Source organism: Solanum tuberosum, unplaced genomic scaffold (assembly GCF_000226075.1).
Source record: "Solanum tuberosum cultivar DM 1-3 516 R44 unplaced genomic scaffold, SolTub_3.0 scf00158, whole genome shotgun sequence".
Classification (NCBI taxonomy): domain Eukaryota; kingdom Viridiplantae; phylum Streptophyta; class Magnoliopsida; order Solanales; family Solanaceae; genus Solanum; species Solanum tuberosum.
Window position 1 is genome coordinate 1,331,542 of NW_006239083.1, and position 11,715 is coordinate 1,343,256.

At 31.3% G+C, this 11,715-nt stretch overlaps 1 pseudogene; it reads right to left on the bottom strand.

Moving 5' to 3' along the window:
• Window positions 1-3,171: 3,171 nt before the first annotated feature.
• LOC102598526 (cytochrome P450 71D7-like) lies at window positions 3,172-4,628 on the bottom strand (annotated as a pseudogene).
• Window positions 4,629-11,715: the final 7,087 nt, after the last annotated feature.

Genomic DNA, 11,715 nt, shown 5'->3' on the forward strand with positions numbered 1-11,715 from the left:
AATTAGAGTATATATATAAAAAAAATTATAATGGACATATATAATACTTGTTTATATATAAGATTAAGTCATCGACGATGATCCCTCAAAGTTGTCAACATATTCACTTAGATACCTTAGCTTAGGACTATTACCTATTGAACACTTTTATCTATTCAAAACTTGTTTGTATTAGAAATTGTTCAATAATCAGCAAAAAATGTTAAGGGTGTACGATACACTCTCAATGACATGGCAAAATGATTAAAGAAAAGACAACATGTGACAAGTGGGCCCCAAAATTATGGAAAATGATTTTTTAAATTAAAAAACAAAATTTATTTCAAATTCATTTTCTACCATTCTACCTAGCCCCACGCTACCCCACCCTCTTTCATCTTTATCTTCTTTCCTGCAATATTTCTTTTTCCAAACCACAAAGTGGGCCCCAAAATTATGGAAAATGTTTTTTAGATTAAAAAACAAAATTTATTTCAAATTCATTTTCTATCATTCTACCTAGCTCCACGCTACCCCACCCTCTTTCATCTTTATCTTCTTTCCTGCATTATTTCTCTTTCCAAACCACAAAACTCAACATCTTATCAAATTATTTATAGATTCATTTTTAAAAAAATATATTTTTCATACCTAATACGTGAGCAGGGGCGGCTCTAATAAATCGGAGGCCTAAAGCCAAATTCGAATGGAGGCCTTAAATTTAAATATACATTTTTATGAAGTTTATTATAGCAAATTATTTAATTTTTCTTGAAACATAGTATTTGTAATTTATCGAACTTCTGTTACTTCTTTTCTCTTTTATGAAAAAATATATATTTTCTACAAGTAATACTCGATATTTTTAAAAAAAAAATACTTATAACCTTTTTTTCTTTTTTTTTAAAATGAGGCCCCTCAAATTTTGGGGCCTAAGGGCCTGTTTGGATTGGCTTTTGGCTTATGACTTATAAGCCAAAAGCCATGAGTTAGGATTTCTAACTTATAGCTTTTGGCTTATTTTTGTTATTTTGATTTTAAAATAAGTGCTTATAAGCACTTTTTAACTTTACCCAAATACTTCAAAACTGCTTAAAATCTATTTTGGCTTAAAATCACCTAAAATAAGTCAATCCAAACGGGCACTATGGCAATTGCTTTTTTTTCAAAGCTGTAGAGCTGCCCCTGTACGTGAGAGAAAGATAAATTAGAGAAAGACTCGTACAAGAGTGATGAGGAAGTGAAGTTTGTTGATGAACAATCATTTCAAAATCGATTGCAAAAGAGAAATTAAGCGGATCCAAATTAATCTTATTGAATTTTCGGATTTTATTTTTTATATGTTAAATGGATTTACATTTTAATTTGAGTGGTGATTTCTATTTGAAGGTGGTCAAAAATGAAGTTGGACGAACCTTAGCGAATTTTTACTCCAATGTCCAAAAATATTCTACTTCTTTTTTTGTGATCCACTTCGTTGATTTTTAAAATAAATGGACACAAGATGCAATTCGCTTTGAAAACCTAAATGAAGTGAAGAAGACGACTGAAAGTAGGGGAGGGATTTTTTTCTTTTTTTAATTTAGATTTAAAAACTATTATTTTCAAAAACATTTAAAAAATTCTTTTAGGTTATTTACAATGTTAAGTGTCAATGGAAGAACAAAAGGAGTAAGGTTTTTCAAAAAAATTAAAATAAAATACGATTTCAGATATTTTCACGCGTCAAAGGAAAGTGAAAAATATTTTTTCTGTCATATCAGCATTTTTCGTTCAATAGGTACATATTTTGAACAATTTAGATGTTTAATAGGTATTAACCCTAATTAAATTATCTAAATTAAATATACGAACAACTTTAAAAAGTCGTAAATGAATTAAGCAAGTAATATGAGGAATTTTATTGATGAGTACAAAATAAAATAAAATAATTTTACTCCACAATTTTCTTAACTCAAGTGACCATTTCAATAAATTCACTCAATTCTACTGGTACTAGTGGTGTCCTCTTTTTTTTTTTTTTTGGTTAAAATAGAGAAATTTTATTTATATATAATATGCATCATTACACAATTAGTGGCCTGAGATATTACACACGTTTGGTGTGTCTACTACATTACAGTCACTCAAATAATGTAGTTCTTGAAGCATGTGAAAGGGTTGATATGTCTTTGTCCTTCATTAGATCGATGTTTCTAATTGAGCTTGAAAATAAAGAATCTCGTGACATATAGCGTTAGGAACAAAAACAATTAGGTATAATGCGGAAGCTAGCAAAATAATTTTTGAAAGACCATGAGTAAGAAGACAAACGAGAAATATACCAAAACACACAAAGATTTAACGTGGTTCGGTCAATCGAATGACATCCACAAAGGAGATGAGCAATCCACTATATAAATATGAGAATACAAAATATAGAGAGAAATAACATCAACCAATTCACTTGGAATACATGGGAGGTTCACACAAGTGATAACATATCACTTGTGTCCCACAAATTCTCCCATAACCAAAACTCTCAAAGCCCCTACGACTATATTGTGTTAGAAGGAACAAACCTCTACTTATAGAGTCCTAAACCTTTTCCGACAAAAAAAAGGACTAGTCAAATATTAAACCTTTTCCTAAAAGAAAACCTATTTATGGTAAGAAACTCAGAGCAATTAATACCCAACAAATCTCCCCTTTAGGCCTGAATTTCTGACAACAAAAATTTGTCCACCTTTATTTTTAGATTTTCCAAAGTCATAAATTCGAATTAATTTATTGAATACATATGTGATTCCTTAAATTTGTTCCATATAATTTTCATTCTAATACTTGAATTAAAAACACACTTTTCTCCCTGTCTTCTTCTTCCCTCTCTATCTACCAAATTATTCAATTTTTTCCTCAGCTCGTACATGATTGTGCATGGCAGCCTAAGAAAGAAACACCAGGGTGTTGCTGATTTGATATTTTTCAAAAATTAAAATTAAACTTAAAGGATTTAAAGATAATATAATAGTGATGAAAATAAGATTTTACTTAAAGTCATATATTTCGTTCGGGATGAATTTTGAACGAGGCAAATTTATCAATTCGATATTATTTATGAACAGTATGAAGGTAGGAAACAAAAGTTGTACTTAAATTGGAATATTGATGTGGACTAAAACCAATATTGACTTGAGAGAAAAGATTAACAAAATGTTAAGTATCATACTATTACATACTAAACAAAATGGTCGATGGAACAAATTCTTTGTAATCTAACCTTTTGAACTAAAATTGTAAAACTAATTGTGGTGCTGTTTCTTTACTTACTTTCAATGTAAATAAACTTCAAAGACTAAAGGGAGAAAGAAGAAAAAAACACCAAACTAAAAGAAGTTGAGGAAAAGCTTATTCTTTGCTCATTTTCTCCATTTAGAGCATCATATCCAAACTTTGATTCGTTTTGGCGATTAAGTAGAGATCTTTCTCTTTCGCTGCACTTAATCCACTTTTCTCACTCATATCCAAATCTTTTGGAGTACTTGTTCCACATGGAAGTCCCCAGTCAAAGTGGTAGAGGAGCCGAGCTAGAGGTTGTTTAACATTAGCTAAACCAAACTGCATTCCTGGACAATCCGTTTTCCTGCACCAAACGGGAGATACTCATAGTTATTTCCCAAATAGTCAATATAGAATTTTCAAATCTCTCTGGTATAAACTTTCAGGATCATCCCAAACTTCAGGATCTCTTCCTATTGCCCATGTATTGACTAGTACTGTGGCCTTAGCAGGTATTGTACATCCATCAATGATTGTTTCTTCCCTACATGCCCTATGGACTATACTTGGAGCATGTAGCCTTAATGTTTCTTTGATCACTAACTTTAGATATGGCACGTTATCAAGATCTTCTTCATCAAAATCAATTTTCTCTTTGAAGGCTTGTCTCACTTTGCTTTGTGCCTTTGCCATAATTTTTGGGTGTTTCATCAATTCTGACAATGCCCAAATAATAGTGGTGGATGAACTTTCAGTCCCAGCAGTAAACATGTCCTGAGCGCATCACCAAATAAATAGATAAGACAATGGAACAATTTAATGATAACAGCTCTAAAATAATCTAAAACAATATAAAGAAAAATGGGGGGAAATTATTTTACCAAAATCACAGCTTTTATGTGGTCATTGGTGATTGGAAATTGAAGTTGATCATTCTCTTTAATTCTTAGGAAAACATCAACCAAATCTTCACCTCCATAGGCACCATTTCCCTTGATCCCCGCTGCTCGATTCTTAATATGTTCATTAACAATCCTCTCCAAAACTGAATCAATGTTTTGATGCATTTTTACCAATTTCGACTTTGCTCCACTCATCTTGTAAAGTAATTTCCATGATGGAAAGAAATCACCTACATCAAATCCTCCTACTAAAAACAACGCATCTTTCATCAAATTTATCAACTCATCATGATCTCTGCACAATTTTCCAAACACCAATCTACATGTCACAGAGCTCGTAAATCGGACAATCTTTTCTGTCATGTTCACTTCACTAGAACCCCCAACATAATCAATTGATGAGAGGACACTCGAGAGTTCATTCTTTCGAATTGAGCTAAATGACTTGACCATCTTGGCACTTAGAAGTTCCATTATGCAAATTTTGCGTCATTTGTTTCCAGTAGTCACCATATTCTGCAAAATGCAATATCTTTATTATTGTACATGACAATATCAGTGGATGTAAATTGTGGCCTACTAGCAAAGGCGAGATCATGAGTTTTTAAAACTTGTTTGGACGTAGAAGGTGATGATATGATCACGGTAGGAACTTCCCCGAGTTCCAAGTACGTTACAGGGCCGTATTTTCGAGCTAGTCACCATATTCTGCAAATGCAATATCTTTATTATTGTACATGACAATATCAGTGGATGTAAATTGTGGCCTACTAGCAAAGGCGAGATCATGAGTTTTTAAAACTTGTTTGGACGTAGAAGGTGATGATATGATCACGGTAGGAACTTCCCCGAGTTCCAAGTACGTTACAGGGCCGTATTTTCGAGCTAGATCTCTAAAAATACGATGTGGATTATGTCCACTAATTAAGTGATGCAAACTCCCAATGAGTGGGAGTCTCCATGGACCTGGAGGCAAATTTTATTTTTGGCTTCTTCTCCATTTTCGAAAAATAATATAAAGGAATGAGAATAAGAGGAGAAATGAAACTAAATTCATCTCCATTGATTTAATTTGATGAGCTGCAAGAATGAAGGAAATTAAAATGCTAGCTATTGGTAGTGGATGATTTGATTTATGTAATTCTAGTGACCTTTTATAGTGTTACAACAATCCCCAAATGATTTCTAGAAGCCTTGAATATTAGTATTAGGATTAGCATTACTAATAAATTAGTAATTAGTAGTTAGTACCATGTGGTACTTAATAAATCAAGATTGTTACCGTGGGATGTATTTGTTGAAAGTTTTACCACAAAGTCTATATATATATATATATATATATATTTTATTTTATTTTTTATTTTTTTTTATTTTTTTATTTTTTATTTTTATTTTTTACTTAACCAATTAGCCGATATAAAAAGAAAAAAAAGACTCCTTTAGCCACGTGGTCAATTTTGCTTACATGAGATCATTTCTGATGCATTCATTTGGAACTTTCTCATTAGTCTCTGAAATATTTTGGCTAAGAATTTTCAGACATCGAGATGTTTGATTGAATTTTTTTTAAAAAAATGAAAATAAAATTGGGGATGAACATTTAAACAAACAAAACTAAATTATTTTAAGAATTTATTGGATATTATATTCCCCGTAAATAAGAACTCCAAAAGATTGAAAATAAAAGGAAAAGGGAAAAAGAATAAATATAATCTGAACTATCGTAAATGGTTTGCAGATACCCTCCGTCATACTTTTGGAACATTGATGCCCCTACCGTCGAAAGACTAGAACATATATACCCTTTATACATTTTTTAGTAGAATACGAACCAAATAAAATAAGATAAAAAGAAAATTGATACTTCATCACTGTCGAATATGGTAGTTGTAACGTGTTAATTATATGCATTTCTTTCTTTCTTTAGTTGATTTAATCTTTTAATTTTCAAGATTATGGCATTGAAATTTCTATTTTTCTTTTATTATCATAATATTTTATATAATTAAAACAAAAATGTATATGTTAAAACTAGTAAAGTGGATGATAATCATACAATGGATTCAATCATTTCAATACTTTCAATATTGAACCATTTAAGTAAAAAGTAATAATATCATTTTTAATAATAAGAAACAATTTTGGACCTATAAATTTTAAATGTTTAATGAATTTAGTGATAAAAAGCTAAAGGTCGAGTCAGTCGAATATATATCTCAAATCCACCTCTTCACAATACGCTCATACTCTCAAATTTTTAAATTCGCTTCTATAGCTATAAGGTTGTGGATCGGTGTGAGGTGTGTTGACGAGTATTTGACAATTAATATCAAATACTTATCACTTATGAAATCTATTCTTTCTATTTTACTTGAAAAGTTATTTTGTTCATTTTTCTTTGAAATTTTTTTTTCAAAAAATAATATTATCTAAATTTTAACTAACCAATTATTAAAAAAAAATCAATATCTTTTTTTAACTACTAAGAGCTAGAAAATGAACTTTTTGGTTATATATATATATATATATATATATAACACGTTGTGGAGCTAAGCTAAGAAGGCTCCCTTTCTACATGCATAAATGGCAGCTATACTACCATCCATGAAAATATCTCCTCTCTTCTTTTCTTTTGTCACTCAATGTTCAATCTTCGTTATCCACAATAAAGTTCTAATTAAATTAAAATTGTGCACTGCAAGACTCATTCTCAAAAATGAGTTCTCTTGTTCACTTACAATTTGAATAGAAGAAAATAATTATTTTAAAATTCTTAGGAATAAATATGAAAATCTCCCCACCCCACCCCCACCCCCACCTCAATTGAATACCTACTACTAGCAGCTTAAGCCCTTAAGTTTTCTCTTCTTGTGGACCTTAAACTATGCATTAAGTTAACACTAGGACAGTTGAATGATAGGGAAACATCATCTAAAATCATTTTTAAAACGTGTACATATAAATTTCCTCTTCTAGAGTTGTTTTCACTATGTCGGAAATATGATTTAATGGTGGTTAGGTGCGGCAACATTAACTCATTAAAGTTAAACATGATCCATCAAATCCATTTAAATCTATTGTGTTAATGACTTTTTCCATTTATTAATTTAGGTGAAATATTTTTACTTGATATTCCATCTAGTTATAAAGAAAAATGGTTATATTTATTTTCTTTGTTAATTAAACAAATTATAATGATTTCAAACTAAGAAATTAAAATTTTGAAAAAGTTAAACGAATTGAGATATAACTTATAGCTTAATCCATTTTGAATCAGTCCATCAAAAAGCCTAAATAAGTAGGCTTGGCAGTATTGGGCAATAACCATTTATTGATTTGAAATTTAACATTGGTACATATTTAACACGGAATATATTTTTTAAGGTAAATAACACAAATTTCATTACTCTAGGAGTTAATTACTCAGATTTATGCTAGTTTGTAATATTACGTTCCTTACTATATTTTGAGCCTTGGATATATGTGTATTTATATATCTTCTTCTTCTAGACACATGTATCATGTATACATGAGGTCAAAATTAGGAGTAATTTATTTTAGATACGTTGTATCCAAGTGGATTCGCATGTATCTGACCCTCTCACTCACCTCTTTCCTATCTCGTTCACCACTCTTCTCTCTCACTCGCCTCTCTCCCTCTCTCATTGTATTTCAGAATGTATCTGATATTCGCATGTATCAAAAATACGTAGACTATATCTCGCTCACCTCACTCTCTCGCCTCTCTCCCCTTTCTCTCTGTTTCAGTGTATCTAATAGCAATATATATATAGGCTTGTTTCAACATGCCTGTTTCATTGCTTTCAAGGGTATTTTTGTATTTTCAGTCCCCTATATAATTACGTGTCTTTCTCCTGTGTCATCAATTTTGTCTTTTCAGTTCCCTATTTTGACTACGTGTCTTCCTCATGTGTTATCACTCTTATACGTTACTTTGTCTGTGCACATCAAAGTTCTGTTCTTCTCTTCAACATTCTCCAGGTAAGGCTCTTTAATGTATTTGCTTATTTTTCCATTTGAGCTTGTTATTGATGTTTGATTATCCTTGATTTTTGTTGTGTTTTCTCGCATGCAGTAATTAATTCGCTCGTCTGAAACATAATGTTTGCTTACTTCCATAAACTTCCTTTTCTTTCCTAATATCCAACACTGGCTTGATCCCATACTATAAGTTTTGCATCACGAATTAAAGATGCCATAGAACTTTGTTTCTCTTGTGGGTTTAGCTTGGAGTTTAGGGTTTTGCAATTACTTATACTCGAATTGGATTGGGTGATTATGCTTTCCCTGCTCTATTTTGGATTTTCAGGAAACTGCATTCAGATTTTTGTTGTGGTTTTTCACATGCAGTAATTAATTTGGTCTTTTACCGTCGGAATTAACTTTGTGGGTTTCTTTATTTTAGTTGGGTTTTCTTTATCATTAAGTATTCTTTTGAACTTCCTCGTTCATATATGGGTTTTCCATCGGAATCAATTTTCTGGGCTCTTGTGGGTTTAGTGTGGAGTTTTTGTGGGTTTATTTTGGAGTTTTTTCATCGCTTGTAGGCAATGAAATTGAAAATTCCCCCAAATAGATTCTAATGATACTACGCCAACTTATGCATATAACGTACGTTATCATACTGTGTCGGTTTGGTTTTAGTATCTCTTTATGATGTTTTCAACAAAACAAAATAGCAACCTATGAATTTTAGTCACAAGGGGATGGCCTAGAGACTGAGAAACTGCTGTGGCGAAATTGGGAACCGAGGTTGGAATCCCAACAGAGAAATAACTGAAAAAGTGCAGAAATTCCTTGCATTTGCCTAAGCTTAGTGGACGGAGTTACTCGATATTTGTGTTGCTAGGTCCCAACAGAGGAATAACTGAAAAAGTGTAGAAACTCCTTGCATCTGCCTAAGCTAAGTGGGTGGAGTTACTCGAAATTTTTTAGTTTTCCTGATGAACAACTGAAGTTTGGATAGCTAACTAACAGGAGATTCTTTGACTATTAAATAAAAATGAGTCTTTTCTCGACTAAAAGAATCTCTTTTAGTTTTTAGCCATATAGCTCAAGACTCTTTGAAAATGTTCACCAAAAAAATCTCTTTTATATTGATGTATGTGTACATTCCGCTCGCAAAAACCTTTCATCGTTGGGCCCGTGCTTGCAAGGGTTATCCCTGCCTAGTATATATATAAGAGGGAATGGAAGAGGGGCTTGGGGTCAAGAGGGTAGTTTGGTAATTTAGTAATATTTTGGACAAATTTCTCATAGATAAGTGTAAAAAACACACCTAAATTATCCATTTTTTTTAGTTTCATACCTAAACTATTGAGAGTGTAAGTTTCATATCTAAACTATTATTTTTTAGTTTGAGAAACACACCTCACTGGCGTGTGTAATACACTCTCTTTTTTATTTAAAAAATCCTTGACACATGATATTCCACATGGATAAAATATTTCACCTTGACAAAAATTAAATAATAAACTGTTAATATTAATTAAAAATTAAAGATTAAAGTATTACTATCTATAAAAAAGATATTTATTTTTTTAAAATAAAATTTAAATTATTTTTCTTACCCCACTCCACCACCTCCTCCATGTACCCCCTCCCCCCTCAAAAAAAAAACCACCCACTCATCCCCCCAACCAAAAATAATTAATATTATTTTATTTTTAAAAAAATAAAAATTCTACCCCATCCTACGTAATCCTCCGCTCCTAATTTTTATTTTTTTTACATTTTGTGTTAGATATGTACGTACATATATTTTTAGAAAAAAAATTCTACTAGTGTACCGAATATAACGTAAATAAGTAAAAAATTAAAAAATATCTTGCGGCGGCAAGTAAAAAATATTTTTGATATGTATATATCTAACACAAAATGAGAAAAAAATTGGAAGCGGAGGGTTAGATGGGGTGGGTAGAATTATTTTTAAAAAAAAATAATATCTAAATTAGTATTTGAGGGGGGGAGATGAAGTGAAAAAAAAAGTCTTTATAAAGAAATTTAAACAAATGGGAGGTGGGGCAGTGAGAGGAAGTGATGGAGTGGGGTAAGAAAAATATTTTACATTTTATTTTATAAAAGAAATATTATTTTTTTGGATAATAATTTTTTAATTTTTAATTTAAACTAATACTAATAATTTATTTAATTTTTGTCAAGGTTGAATGTTTTGTCCATGTAGAGTGTGATGTGACAATTTTTTAAGATAAAAGAGAATGTATAACATACACCATGATGAGAGTGGTATAAAAGAGAGAGGTGTGTTTCTCAAACTAAAAAGTGATAGTTTAGATATGAAACTCGCATTCTCAATAGTTTAGGTATGAAACTCAAAAAAAGGGTATAGTTTAGGGACCAACTAAAGTTCACTCTTCATCTATTTTGCTCTACCATTGATGGCCACGTAGGGCTATCTAGGGAGAGTTCTCTACATATAGTTTGCTTATTTGTTCATTTTGGTAATTTTATTATTATTTTACTTGGTTATAATTATTGTTCCAAATATTATCTTAGTAACAAATTATTAATATGAAATTGAAAAAGTAAATTGTATGACTATAATATTTGGACTTCAGAAAAATTATGTGGAAAGTACAACAGACTACTATCTTTTCACATTTGAATTAATCTAAGATAACTTTTTATATGTTACGTATCTATTAAAATAGTTTTAAAAATCAAGTTAGAATATTAAAAATATGATTAATTTTCAAAATTTGATCCATATTATATAATTGGGATTGAGGGAGTAACTGTCACGACCCAGACCATCGTGATTGACACTCACACTAACCCTCCGGTGGAAGAACCACTACTACAACCCAAACCAAGCAACTAAATCAAAAACTAAAGCATTTAAGGATACAAAAAAGAGGAATAAAAAGCCAAAAACTGAAAGTTCCCATAAAACTTTCAAAAAGATCTAAACAACTAACAATGCGGAAAAACACCTAGAACCTGAAAGTCAATGTACCAAAACATCTAAAGTTCAACAAATCTAAACAAGAAGGGATACAATCCCAACTAACAACTAATAACTAACTAGAAAGTCTAAGTCTGAAATGGTGGACAGAGATGAAAGAGAATCCATGGCAGCCCAGAAGAATTGGCTTACCCTTGAATTCGAACGAACACTGATCTTCTAAATAGCTGCTTGAAGATGTCATGTACTCAACAAAGAAAAAGCAAGTGCAGTATCAGTACACAACCATAGTGTACTGGTACGATCACACGGCTATTCCACTAAGTGCAACATAAGCAAGTCAATACCACATTACAAACATGCAACATACCGAACATATACAATATCGATTATCACATGCTCAACAATATACATTTATAACAAGTCATTGGTCCTCTCATTGAACCCAAACCCAAACTGTTAACATATCGGAACGTGGTACCCGATCCAATGTTTCTGTCGGAACGTGGCAATCGATCCCATAATTATGCCAGAATGTGGCAACCGATCCCAATTAGTATATCGGAACGCGGTATCCGATCCAATCAACACACCACAATCACAATCACAAGTATCTTCTCAAGTTCATAC